The 12,124-nt window shown below is 31.5% G+C and overlaps 7 non-coding genes across 7 annotated transcripts; all 7 read right to left on the bottom strand.

The window, feature by feature from the left end:
* Nucleotides 1-3,007: 3,007 nt before the first annotated feature.
* TRNAW-CCA (transfer RNA tryptophan (anticodon CCA)) lies at nt 3,008-3,079 on the bottom strand. Its single transcript has one exon. It is a non-coding gene; the product is annotated as a tRNA-Trp (tRNA).
* Nucleotides 3,080-3,624: 545 nt separating this feature from the next.
* TRNAW-CCA (transfer RNA tryptophan (anticodon CCA)) lies at nt 3,625-3,696 on the bottom strand. The gene has a single exon. It is a non-coding gene; the product is annotated as a tRNA-Trp (tRNA).
* Nucleotides 3,697-6,059: 2,363 nt separating this feature from the next.
* Nucleotides 6,060-6,131, bottom strand: TRNAW-CCA (transfer RNA tryptophan (anticodon CCA)). Its single transcript has one exon. It is a non-coding gene; the product is annotated as a tRNA-Trp (tRNA).
* Nucleotides 6,132-7,474: 1,343 nt separating this feature from the next.
* On the bottom strand, nt 7,475-7,546 carry TRNAW-CCA (transfer RNA tryptophan (anticodon CCA)). The gene has a single exon. It is a non-coding gene; the product is annotated as a tRNA-Trp (tRNA).
* Nucleotides 7,547-8,696: 1,150 nt separating this feature from the next.
* Nucleotides 8,697-8,768, bottom strand: TRNAW-CCA (transfer RNA tryptophan (anticodon CCA)). The gene has a single exon. It is a non-coding gene; the product is annotated as a tRNA-Trp (tRNA).
* A 545-nt stretch (nt 8,769-9,313) lies between these two features.
* Nucleotides 9,314-9,385, bottom strand: TRNAW-CCA (transfer RNA tryptophan (anticodon CCA)). Its single transcript has one exon. It is a non-coding gene; the product is annotated as a tRNA-Trp (tRNA).
* A 2,373-nt stretch (nt 9,386-11,758) lies between these two features.
* TRNAW-CCA (transfer RNA tryptophan (anticodon CCA)) lies at nt 11,759-11,830 on the bottom strand. The gene has a single exon. It is a non-coding gene; the product is annotated as a tRNA-Trp (tRNA).
* Between the last annotated feature and the right edge of the window lie 294 nt (nt 11,831-12,124).

Here is a 12,124-nt window from a genome sequence, read left to right as displayed (position 1 = left end):
ACAAGTGATGGTAGTGATCCAAAATTGATCCAGAAAAGCTAATTGCTTTTAAATTTATTGTTACATTACAGACATTTAGAGTTGGCCTTCAAGTAACGTATTCTCTAAACTGGATATTTTTTGTATAATAATTATGAGAACTGATAAGAATGTGAGTTATTTAATGACTATGTGCTAGTGATATAGGTATCAGTTTGAGGTATAATCACATTATTGAAAGTAGATAACAATCTTGGTAATTAGTTTCTAGTATAGTATTTTTGGGCAGAATAGAGCATTTTATCTTCAAAATGATAACCGACCCTGACGTGATTTGAACACGCAACCTTCTAATCTTGATTGAGATGAGCTATCGTTGCCTCTTATTAAAACTGATTCAGTAGATTTTCTGGTGGTTTATATTACAAATAGTTCATCTGCTTATGCTAAACCTTGAATTAGGTAGTTGTCAAGCAAACAAGCCTACATCCTTGGTAACAAAACAAAAAGATATGTATTCTGGTTTTTCCTTCAGTGTAGAGTTTTTATGCCTCATAGTATACGTCATGTGAATGTAAAAAGTCATCTTTAAAATCAAATTGGTACTAAATGTATTTCTAAAAAAGACAAGTGACGGCAGTGATCCAAAATTGATCCAGAAAAGCTAATTGCTTTTAAATGTATTGTTACATTACACACATTTAGAGTTGGCCTTCAAGTAAAGTTTAATCTAAACTGGATATTTTTAGTATTATAATTATGAGAACTGATAAGAAGGTGAGATATTTAATGACTATGTGCTAGTGATATAGGTATCAGTTTGAGCTATAATCACATTATTGAAAGTAGACAACAATCTTAGTATTTAGTTTCTTGTATAGTATCTTTTTGGCAGAAAAGAGCATTTTATCTTCAAAATGACAACTGACCCCCGACGTGATTTTAACACACAACCTTCTAATCTTGAGTCAGATGAGCTAACGTTGCCTCTTATTAAAACTGATTCAGTAGATTTTTCTGGTGGTTTATATTACAAATAGATCATCTGCTTATACTAAACCTTGAATTAGGTAGTTGTCAAGCAAACAAACCTACATCCTCGGTAACAAAACAAAAAGATATGTCTGGTGGTTTTTCCTTTAGTGTATAATTTTTATTCATCACAGTATAGGTCATTTGAATGGAAAAAGTCATCCATAAAATCAAATTGGTACTAAATGTATTGTTAAAATAGACAAGTGATGGTAGTGATCCAAAATTGATCCAGAAAAGCTAATTGCTTTTAAATGTATTGTTACATTACAGACATTTAGAGTTGGCCTTCAAGTAACGTATTCTCTAAACTGGATATTTTTTGTATAATAATTATGAGAACTGATAAGAATGTGAGTTATTTAATGACTATGTGCTAGTGATATAGGTATCAGTTTGAGGTATAATCACATTATTGAAAGTAGATAACAATCTTGGTAATTAGTTTTTAGTATAGTTTTTTTGGGCAGAATAGAGCATTTTATCTTCAAAATGATAACCGACCCTGACGTGATTTGAACACGCAACCTTCTAATCTTGAGTCAGATGAGCTAACGTTGCCTCTTATTAAAACTGATTCAGTAGATTTTCTGGTGGTTTATATTACAAATAGTTCATCTGCTTATGCTAAACCTTGAATTAGGCAGTTGTCAAGCAAACAAGCCTACATCCTTGGTAACAAAACAAAAAGATATGCATTCTGGTTTTTCCTTCAGTGTAGAGTTTTTATGCCTCATAGTATACGTCATGTGAATGTAAAAAGTCATCTTTAAAATCAAATTGGTACTAAATGTATTTCTAAAAAAGACAAGTGACGGCAGTGATCCAAAATTGATCCAGAAAAGCTAATTGCTTTTAAATGTATTGTTACATTACACACATTTAGAGTTGGCCTTCAAGTAAAGTTTAATCTAAACTGGATATTTTTAGTATTATAATTATGAGAACTGATAAGAAGGTGAGATATTTAATGACTATGTGCTAGTGATATAGGTATCAGTTTGAGCTATAATCACATTATTGAAAGTAGACAACAATCTTAGTATTTAGTTTCTTGTATAGTATCTTTTTGGCAGAAAAGAGCATTTTATCATCAAAATGACAACTGACCACCGACGTGATTTTAACACACAACCTTCTAATCTTGAGTCAGATGAGCTAACGTTGCCTCTTATTAAAACTGATTCAGTAGATTTTTCTGGTGGTTAATATTACAAATAGATCATCTGCTTATACTAAACCTTGATTTAGGTAGTTGTCAAGCAAACAAACCTTCATCCTCAGTAACAAAACAAAAAGATATGTCTGGTGGTTTTTCCTTTAGTGTATAATTTTTATTCATCACAGTATAGGTCATTTGAATGGAAAAAGTCATCCATACAATCAAATTGGTACTAAATGCGTTGTTAAAATAGACAAGTGATGGTAGTGATCCAAAATTGATCCAGAAAAGCTAATTGCTTTTAAATGTATTGTTACATTACAGACATTTAGAGTTGGCCTTCAAGTAAAGTTTTCTCTAAACTGGATATTTTTTGTATAATAATTATGAGAACTGATAAGAATGTGAGTTATTTAATGACTATGTGCTAGTGATATAGGTATCAGTTTGAGCTATAATCACATTATTGAAAGTAGTCAACAATCTTAGTATTTAGTTTCTTGTATAGTATAGTATAGTATTCTGGTTTTTCCTTCAGTGTAGAGTTTTTATGCCTCATAGTATACGTCATGTGAATGGAAAAAGTCATCTTTAAAATCAAATTGGTACTAAATGTATTTCTAAAAAAGACAAGTGATGGCAGTGATCCAAAATTGATCCAGAAAAGCTAATTGCTTTTAAATGTATTGTTACATTACACACATTTAGAGTTGGCCTTCAAGTAAAGTTTAATCTAAACTGGATATTTTTAGTATTATAATTATGAGAACTGATAAGAAGGTGAGATATTTAATGACTATGTGCTAGTGATATAGGTATCTTCAAAATGACAACAGACCCCGACGTGATTTGAACACACAACCTTCTGATCTGGAGTCAGACGCGCTACCTTTGCGCCACGAGGTCTCTTGTTAAATCTGATTCAGTAGATTTTTCTGGTGGTTTATATTACAAATAGATCATATGCTTATACTAAACCTTGAATTAGGTAGTTGTGAAGCAAACAAACCCTCATCCTCACTAACAAAACAAAAATATATGTCTGGTGGTTTTTCCTTTAGTGTATAATTTTTATTCATCACAGTATAGGTCATTTGAATGGAAAAAGTCATCCATAAAATCAAATTGGCACTAAATGCATTGTTAAAATAGACAAGTGATGGTAGTGATCCAAAATTGATCCAGAAAAGCTAATTGCTTTTAAATTTATTGTTACATTACAGACATTTAGAGTTGGCCTTCAAGTAAAGTTTAATCTAAACTGGATATTTTTAGTATTATAATTATGAGAACTGATAAGAAGGTGAGATATTTAATGACTATGTGCTAGTGATATAGGTATCAGTTTGAGCTATAATCACATTATTGAAAGTAGACAGCATTCTTAGTATTTAGTTTCTTGTATAGTATTTTTTTGGCAGAAAAGAGCATTTAATCTTCAAAATGACAACTGACCCCGACGTGATTTGAACACGCAACCTTCTGATCTGGAGTCAGACGCGCTACCGTTGCGCCACGAGGTCTCTTGTTAAAACTGATTCAGTAGATTTTTCTGGTGGTTTATATTACAAATAGATCATATGCTTATACTAAACCTTGAATTAGGTAGTTGTGAAGCAAACAAAAGCTCATCCTCACTAACAAAACAAAAAGATATGTCTGGTGGTTTTTCCTTTAGTGTATAATTTTTATTCATCACAGTATAGGTCATTTGAATGGAAAAAGTCATCCATAATATCAAATTGGCACTAAATGCATTGTTAAAATAGACAAGTGATGGTAGTGATCCAAAATTGATCCAGAAAAGCTAATTGCTTTTAAATTTATTGTTACATTACAGACATTTAGAGTTGGCCTTCAAGTAACGTATTCTCTAAACTGGATATTTTTTGTATAATAATTATGAGAACTGATAAGAATGTGAGTTATTTAATGACTATGTGCTAGTGATATAGGTATCAGTTTGAGGTATAATCACATTATTGAAAGTAGATAACAATCTTGGTAATTAGTTTCTAGTATAGTATTTTTGGGCAGAATAGAGCATTTTATCTTCAAAATGATAACCGACCCTGACGTGATTTGAACACGCAACCTTCTAATCTTGATTGAGATGAGCTATCGTTGCCTCTTATTAAAACTGATTCAGTAGATTTTCTGGTGGTTTATATTACAAATAGTTCATCTGCTTATGCTAAACCTTGAATTAGGTAGTTGTCAAGCAAACAAGCCTACATCCTTGGTAACAAAACAAAAAGATATGTATTCTGGTTTTTCCTTCAGTGTAGAGTTTTTATGCCTCATAGTATACGTCATGTGAATGTAAAAAGTCATCTTTAAAATCAAATTGGTACTAAATGTATTTCTAAAAAAGACAAGTGACGGCAGTGATCCAAAATTGATCCAGAAAAGCTAATTGCTTTTAAATGTATTGTTACATTACACACATTTAGAGTTGGCCTTCAAGTAAAGTTTAATCTAAACTGGATATTTTTAGTATTATAATTATGAGAACTGATAAGAAGGTGAGATATTTAATGACTATGTGCTAGTGATATAGGTATCAGTTTGAGCTATAATCACATTATTGAAAGTAGACAACAATCTTAGTATTTAGTTTCTTGTATAGTATCTTTTTGGCAGAAAAGAGCATTTTATCTTCAAAATGACAACTGACCCCCGACGTGATTTGAACACACAACCTTCTAATCTTGAGTCAGATGAGCTAACGTTGCCTCTTATTAAAACTGATTCAGTAGATTTTTCTGGTGGTTAATATTACAAATAGATCATCTGCTTATACTAAACCTTGATTTAGGTAGTTGTCAAGCAAACAAACCTTCATCCTCAGTAACAAAACAAAAAGATATGTCTGGTGGTTTTTCCTTTAGTGTATAATTTTTATTCATCACAGTATAGGTCATTTGAATGGAAAAAGTCATCCATAAAATCAAATTGGTACTAAATGCGTTGTTAAAATAGACAAGTGATGGTAGTGATCCAAAATTGATCAAGAAAAGCTAATTGCTTTTAAATGTATTGTTACATTACAGACATTTAGAGTTGGCCTTCAAGTAAAGTTTTCTCTAAACTGGATATTTTTTGTATAATAATTATGAGAACTGATAAGAATGTGAGTTATTTAATGACTATGTGCTAGTGATATAGGTATCAGTTTGAGCTATAATCACATTATTGAAAGTAGTCAACAATCTTAGTATTTAGTTTCTTGTATAGTATTATTGGGCAGAATAGAGCATTTTATCTTCAAAATGATAACCGACCCTGATGTGAATTGAACACGCAACCTTCTAATCTTGAGTCAGATGAGCTAACGTTGCCTCTTATTAAAACTGATTCAGTAGATTTTCTGGTGGTTTATATTACAAATAGTTCATCTGCTTATGCTAAACCTTGAATTAGGTAGTTGTCAAGCAAACAAACCTACATCCTTGGTAACAAAACAAAAAGATATGTATTCTGGTTTTTCCTTCAGTGTAGAGTTTTTATGCCTCATAGTATACGTCATGTGAATGGAAAAAGTCATCTTTAAAATCAAATTGGTACTAAATGTATTTCTAAAAAAGACAAGTGACGGCAGTGATCCAAAATTGATCCAGAAAAGCTAATTGCTTTTAAATGTATTGTTACATTACACACATTTAGAGTTGGCCTTCAAGTAAAGTTTAATCTAAACTGGATATTTTTAGTATTATAATTATGAGAACTGATAAGAAGGTGAGATATTTAATGACTATGTGCTAGTGATATAGGTATCAGTTTGAGCTATAATCACATTATTGAAAGTAGACAACAATCTTAGTATTTAGTTTCTTGTATAGTATTTTTTTGGCAGAAAAGAGCACTTTATCTTCAAAATGACAACTGACCCCGACGTGATTAGAACATGCAACCTTCTGATCTGGAGTCAGACGCGCTACCGTTGCGCCACGAGGTCTCTTGTTAAATCCGATTCAGTAGATTTTTCTGGTGGTTTATATTACAAATAGATCATCTGCTTATACTAAACCTTGAATTAGGTAGTTGTCAAGCAAACAAACCTACATCCTCGGTAACAAAACAAAAAGATATGTCTGGTGGTTTTTCCTTTAGTGTATAATTTTTATTCATCACAGTATAGGTCATTTGAATGGAAAAAGTCATCCATAAAATCAAATTGGTACTAAATGTATTGTTAAAATAGACAAGTGATGGTAGTGAACCTTGAATTAGGTAGTTGTGAAGCAAACAAACCCTCATCCTCACTAACAAAACAAAAATATATGTCTGGTGGTTTTTCCTTTAGTGTATAATTTTTATTCATCACAGTATAGGTCATTTGAATGGAAAAAGTCATCCATAAAATCAAATTGGCACTAAATGCATTGTTAAAATAGACAAGTGATGGTAGTGATCCAAAATTGATCCAGAAAAGCTAATTGCTTTTAAATTTATTGTTACATTACAGACATTTAGAGTTGGCCTTCAAGTAACGTATTCTCTAAACTGGATATTTTTTGTATAATAATTATGAGAACTGATAAGAATGTGAGTTATTTAATGACTATGTGCTAGTGATATAGGTATCAGTTTGAGGTATAATCACATTATTGAAAGTAGATAACAATCTTGGTAATTAGTTTCTAGTATAGTATTTTTGGGCAGAATAGAGCATTTTATCTTCAAAATGATAACCGACCCTGACGTGATTTGAACACGCAACCTTCTAATTTTGAGTCAGATGAGCTAACGTTGCCTCTTATTAAAACTGATTCAGTAGATTTTCTGGTGGTTTATATTACAAATAGTTCATCTGCTTATGTTAAACCTTGAATTAGGTAGTTGTCAAGCAAACAAGCCTACATCCTTGGTAACAAAACAAAAAGATATGTATTCTGGTTTTTCCTTCAGTGTAGAGTTTTTATGCCTCATAGTATACGTCATGTGAACGGAAAAAGTCATCTTTAAAATCAAATTGGTACTAAATGTATTTCTAAAAAAGACAAGTGACGGCAGTGATCCAAAATTGATCCAGAAAAGCTAATTGCTTTTAAATGTATTGTTACATTACACACATTTAGAGTTGGCCTTCAAGTAAAGTTTAATCTAAACTGGATATTTTTAGTATTATAATTATGAGAACTGATAAGAAGGTGAGATATTTAATGACTATGTGCTAGTGATATAGGTATCAGTTTGAGCTATAATCACATTATTGAAAGTAGACAACAATCTTAGTATTTAGTTTCTTGTATAGTATTTTTTTGGCAGAAAAGAGCACTTTATCTTCAAAATGACAACTGACCCCGACGTGATTAGAACATGCAACCTTCTGATCTGGAGTCAGACGCGCTACCATTGCGCCACGAGGTCTCTTGTTAAATCCGATTCAGTAGATTTTTCTGGTGGTTTATATTACAAATAGATCATCTGCTTATACTAAACCTTGAATTAGGTAGTTGTCAAGCAAACAAACCTACATCCTCGGTAACAAAACAAAAAGATATGTCTGGTGGTTTTTCCTTTAGTGTATAATTTTTATTCATCACAGTATAGGTCATTTGAATGGAAAAAGTCATCCATAAAATCAAATTGGTACTAAATGTATTGTTAAAATAGACAAGTGATGGTAGTGATCCAAAATTGATCCAGAAAAGCTAATTGCTTTTAAATGTATTGTTACATTACAGACATTTAGAGTTGGCCTTCAAGTAACGTATTCTCTAAACTGGATATTTTTTGTATAATAATTATGAGAACTGATAAGAATGTGAGTTATTTAATGACTATGTGCTAGTGATATAGGTATCAGTTTGAGGTATAATCACATTATTGAAAGTAGATAACAATCTTGGTAATTAGTTTTTAGTATAGTATTTTTGGGCAGAATAGAGCATTTTATCTTCAAAATGATAACCGACCCTGACGTGATTTGAACACGCAACCTTCTAATCTTGAGTCAGATGAGCTAACGTTGCCTCTTATTAAAACTGATTCAGTAGATTTTCTGGTGGTTTATATTACAAATAGTTCATCTGCTTATGCTAAACCTTGAATTAGGTAGTTGTCAAGCAAACAAGCCTACATCCTTGGTAACAAAACAAAAAGATATGTATTCTGGTTTTTCCTTCAGTGTAGAGTTTTTATGCCTCATAGTATACGTCATGTGAATGTAAAAAGTAATCTTTAAAATCAATTTGGTACTAAATGTATTTCTAAAAAAGACAAGTGACGGCAGTGATACAAAATTGATCCAGAAAAGCTAATTGCTTTTAAATGTATTGTTACATTACAGACATTTAGAGTTGGCCTTCAAGTAAAGTTTAATCTAAACTGGATATTTTTAGTATTATAATTATGAGAACTGATAAGAAGGTGGGATATTTAATGACTATGTGCTAGTGATATAGGTATCAGTTTGAGCTATAATCACATTATTGAAAGTAGACAACAATCTTAGTATTTAGTTTCTTGTATAGTATCTTTTTGGCAGAAAAGAGCATTTTATCTTCAAAATGACAACTGACCCCGACGTGATTTGAACACACAACCTTCTGATCTGGAGTCAGACGCGCTACCGTTGCGCCACGAGGTCTCTTGTTAAATCTGATTCAGTAGATTTTTCTGGTGGTTTATATTACAAATAGATCATATGCTTATACTAAACCTTGAATTAGGTAGTTGTGAAGCAAACAAACCCTCATCCTCACTAACAAAACAAAAATATATGTCTGGTGGTTTTTCCTTTAGTGTATAATTTTTATTCATCACAGTATAGGTCATTTGAATGGAAAAAGTCATCCATAAAATCAAATTGGCACTAAATGCATTGTTAAAATAGACAAGTGATGGTAGTGATCCAAAATTGATCCAGAAAAGCTAATTGCTTTTAAATTTATTGTTACATTACAGACATTTAGAGTTGGCCTTCAAGTAAAGTTTAATCTAAACTGGATATTTTTAGTATTATAATTATGAGAACTGATAAGAAGGTGAGATATTTAATGACTATGTGCTAGTGATATAGGTATCAGTTTGAGCTATAATCACATTATTGAAAGTAGACAACAATCTTAGTATTTAGTTTCTTGTATAGTATCTTTTTGGCAGAAAAGAGCATTTTTTCTTCAAAATGACAACCGACCCCGACATGATTTGAACACACAACCTTCTGATCTGGAGTCAGACGCGCTACCGTTGCGCCACGAGGTCTCTTGTTAAATCTGATTCAGTAGATTTTTCTGGTGGTTTATATTACAAATAGATCATATGCTTATACTAAACCTTGAATTAGATAGTTGTGAAGCAAACAAACCCTCATCCTCACTAACAAAACAAAAATATATGTCTGGTGGTTTTTCCTTTAGTGTATAATTTTTATTCATCACAGTATAGGTCATTTGAATGGAAAAAGTCATCCATAAAATCAAATTGGCACTAAATGCATTGTTAAAATAGACAAGTGATGGTAGTGATCCAAAATTGATCCAGAAAAGCTAATTGCTTTTAAATTTATTGTTACATTACAGACATTTAGAGTTGGCCTTCAAGTAACGTATTCTCTAAACTGGATATTTTTTGTATAATAATTATGAGAACTGATAAGAATGTGAGTTATTTAATGACTATGTGCTAGTGATATAGGTATCAGTTTGAGGTATAATCACATTATGGAAAGTAGATAACAATCTTGGTAATTAGTTTCTAGTATAGTATTTTTGGGCAGAATAGAGCATTTTATCTTCAAAATGATAACCGACCCTGACGTGATTTGAACACGCAACCTTCTAATCTTGAGTCAGATGAGCTAACGTTGCCTCTTATTAAAACTGATTCAGTAGATTTTCTGGTGGTTTATATTACAAATAGTTCATCTGCTTATGCTAAACCTTGAATTAGGTAGTTGTCAAGCAAACAAGCCTACATCCTTGGTAACAAAACAAAAAGATATGTATTCTGGTTTTTCCTTCAGTGTAGAGTTTTTATGCCTCATAGTATACGTCATGTGAATGGAAAAAGTCATCTTTAAAATCAAATTGGTACTAAATGTATTTCTAAAAAAGACAAGTGACGGCAGTGATCCAAAATTGATCCAGAAAAGCTAATTGCTTTTAAATGTATTGTTACATTACACACATTTAGAGTTGGCCTTCAAGTAAAGTTTAATCTAAACTGGATATTTTTAGTATTATAATTATGAGAACTGATAAGAAGGTGAGATATTTAATGACTATGTGCTAGTGATATAGGTATCAGTTTGAGCTATAATCACATTATTGAAAGTAGACTACAATCTTAGTATTTAGTTTCTTGTATAGTATTTTTTTGGCAGAAAAGAGCACTTTATCTTCAAAATGACAACTGACCCCAACGTGATTAGAACATGCAACCTTCTGATCTGGAGTCAGACGCGCTACCGTTGCGCCACGAGGTCTCTTGTTAAATCCGATTCAGTAGATTTTTCTGGTGGTTTATATTACAAATAGATCATCTGCTTATACTAAACCTTGAATTAGGTAGTTGTCAAGCAAACAAACATACATCCTCGGTAACAAAACAAAAAGATATATCTGGTGGTTTTTCCTTTAGTGTATAATTTTTATTCATCACAGTATAGGTCATTTGAATGGAAAAAGTCATCCATAAAATCAAATTGGTACTAAATGTATTGTTAAAATAGACAAGTGATGGTAGTGATCCAAAATTGATCCAGAAAAGCTAATTGCTTTTTAAATGTATTGTTACATTACAGACATTTAGAGTTGGCCTTCAAGTAACGTATTCTCTAAACTGGATATTTTTTGTATAATAATTATGAGAACTGATAAGAATGTGAGTTATTTAATGACTATGTGCTAGTGATATAGGTATCAGTTTGAGGTATAATCACATTATTGAAAGTAGATAACAATCTTGGTAATTAGTTTTTAGTATAGTATTTTTGGGCAGAATAGAGCATTTTATCTTCAAAATGATAACCGACCCTGACGTGATTTGAACACGCAACCTTCTAATCTTGAGTCAGATGAGCTAACGTTGCCTCTTATTAAAACTGATTCAGTAGATTTTCTGGTGGTTTATATTACAAATAGTTCATCTGCTTATGCTAAACCTTGAATTAGGTAGTTGTCAAGCAAACAAGCCTACATCCTTGGTAACAAAACAAAAAGATATGTATTCTGGTTTTTCCTTCAGTGTAGAGTTTTTATGCCTCATAGTATACGTCATGTGAATGTAAAAAGTAATCTTTAAAATCAAATTGGTACTAAATGTATTTCTAAAAAAGACAAGTGACGGCAGTGATACAAAATTGATCCAGAAAAGCTAATTGCTTTTAAATGTATTGTTACATTACAGACATTTAGAGTTGGCCTTCAAGTAAAGTTTAATCTAAACTGGATATTTTTAGTATTATAATTATGAGAACTGATAAGAAGGTGGGATATTTAATGACTATGTGCTAGTGATATAGGTATCAGTTTGAGCTATAATCACATTATTGAAAGTAGACAACAATCTTAGTATTTAGTTTCTTGTATAGTATCTTTTTGGCAGAAAAGAGCATTTTATCTTCAAAATGACAACTGATCCCGACGTGATTTGAACACACAACCTTCTGATCTGGAGTCAGACGCGCTACCGTTGCGCCACGAGGTCTCTTGTTAAATCTGATTCAGTAGATTTTTCTGGTGGTTTATATTACAAATAGATCATATGCTTATACTAAACCTTGAATTAGGTAGTTGTGAAGCAAACAAACCCTCATCCTCACTAACAAAACAAAAATATATGTCTGGTGGTTTTTCCTTTAGTGTATAATTTTTATTCATCACAGTATAGGTCATTTGAATGGAAAAAGTCATCCATAAAATCAAATTGGCACTAAATGCATTGTTAAAATAGACAAGTGATGGTAGTGATCCAAAATTGATCCAGAAAAACTAATTGCTT

Source organism: Taudactylus pleione, unplaced genomic scaffold, assembly GCF_031769625.1.
Source record: "Taudactylus pleione unplaced genomic scaffold, aTauple2 ptg000393l, whole genome shotgun sequence".
NCBI lineage: Eukaryota > Metazoa > Chordata > Amphibia > Anura > Myobatrachidae > Taudactylus > Taudactylus pleione.
Note: the sequence above shows the minus strand (reverse complement) of the source record. Positions and strands in the feature narration are given on the sequence as shown.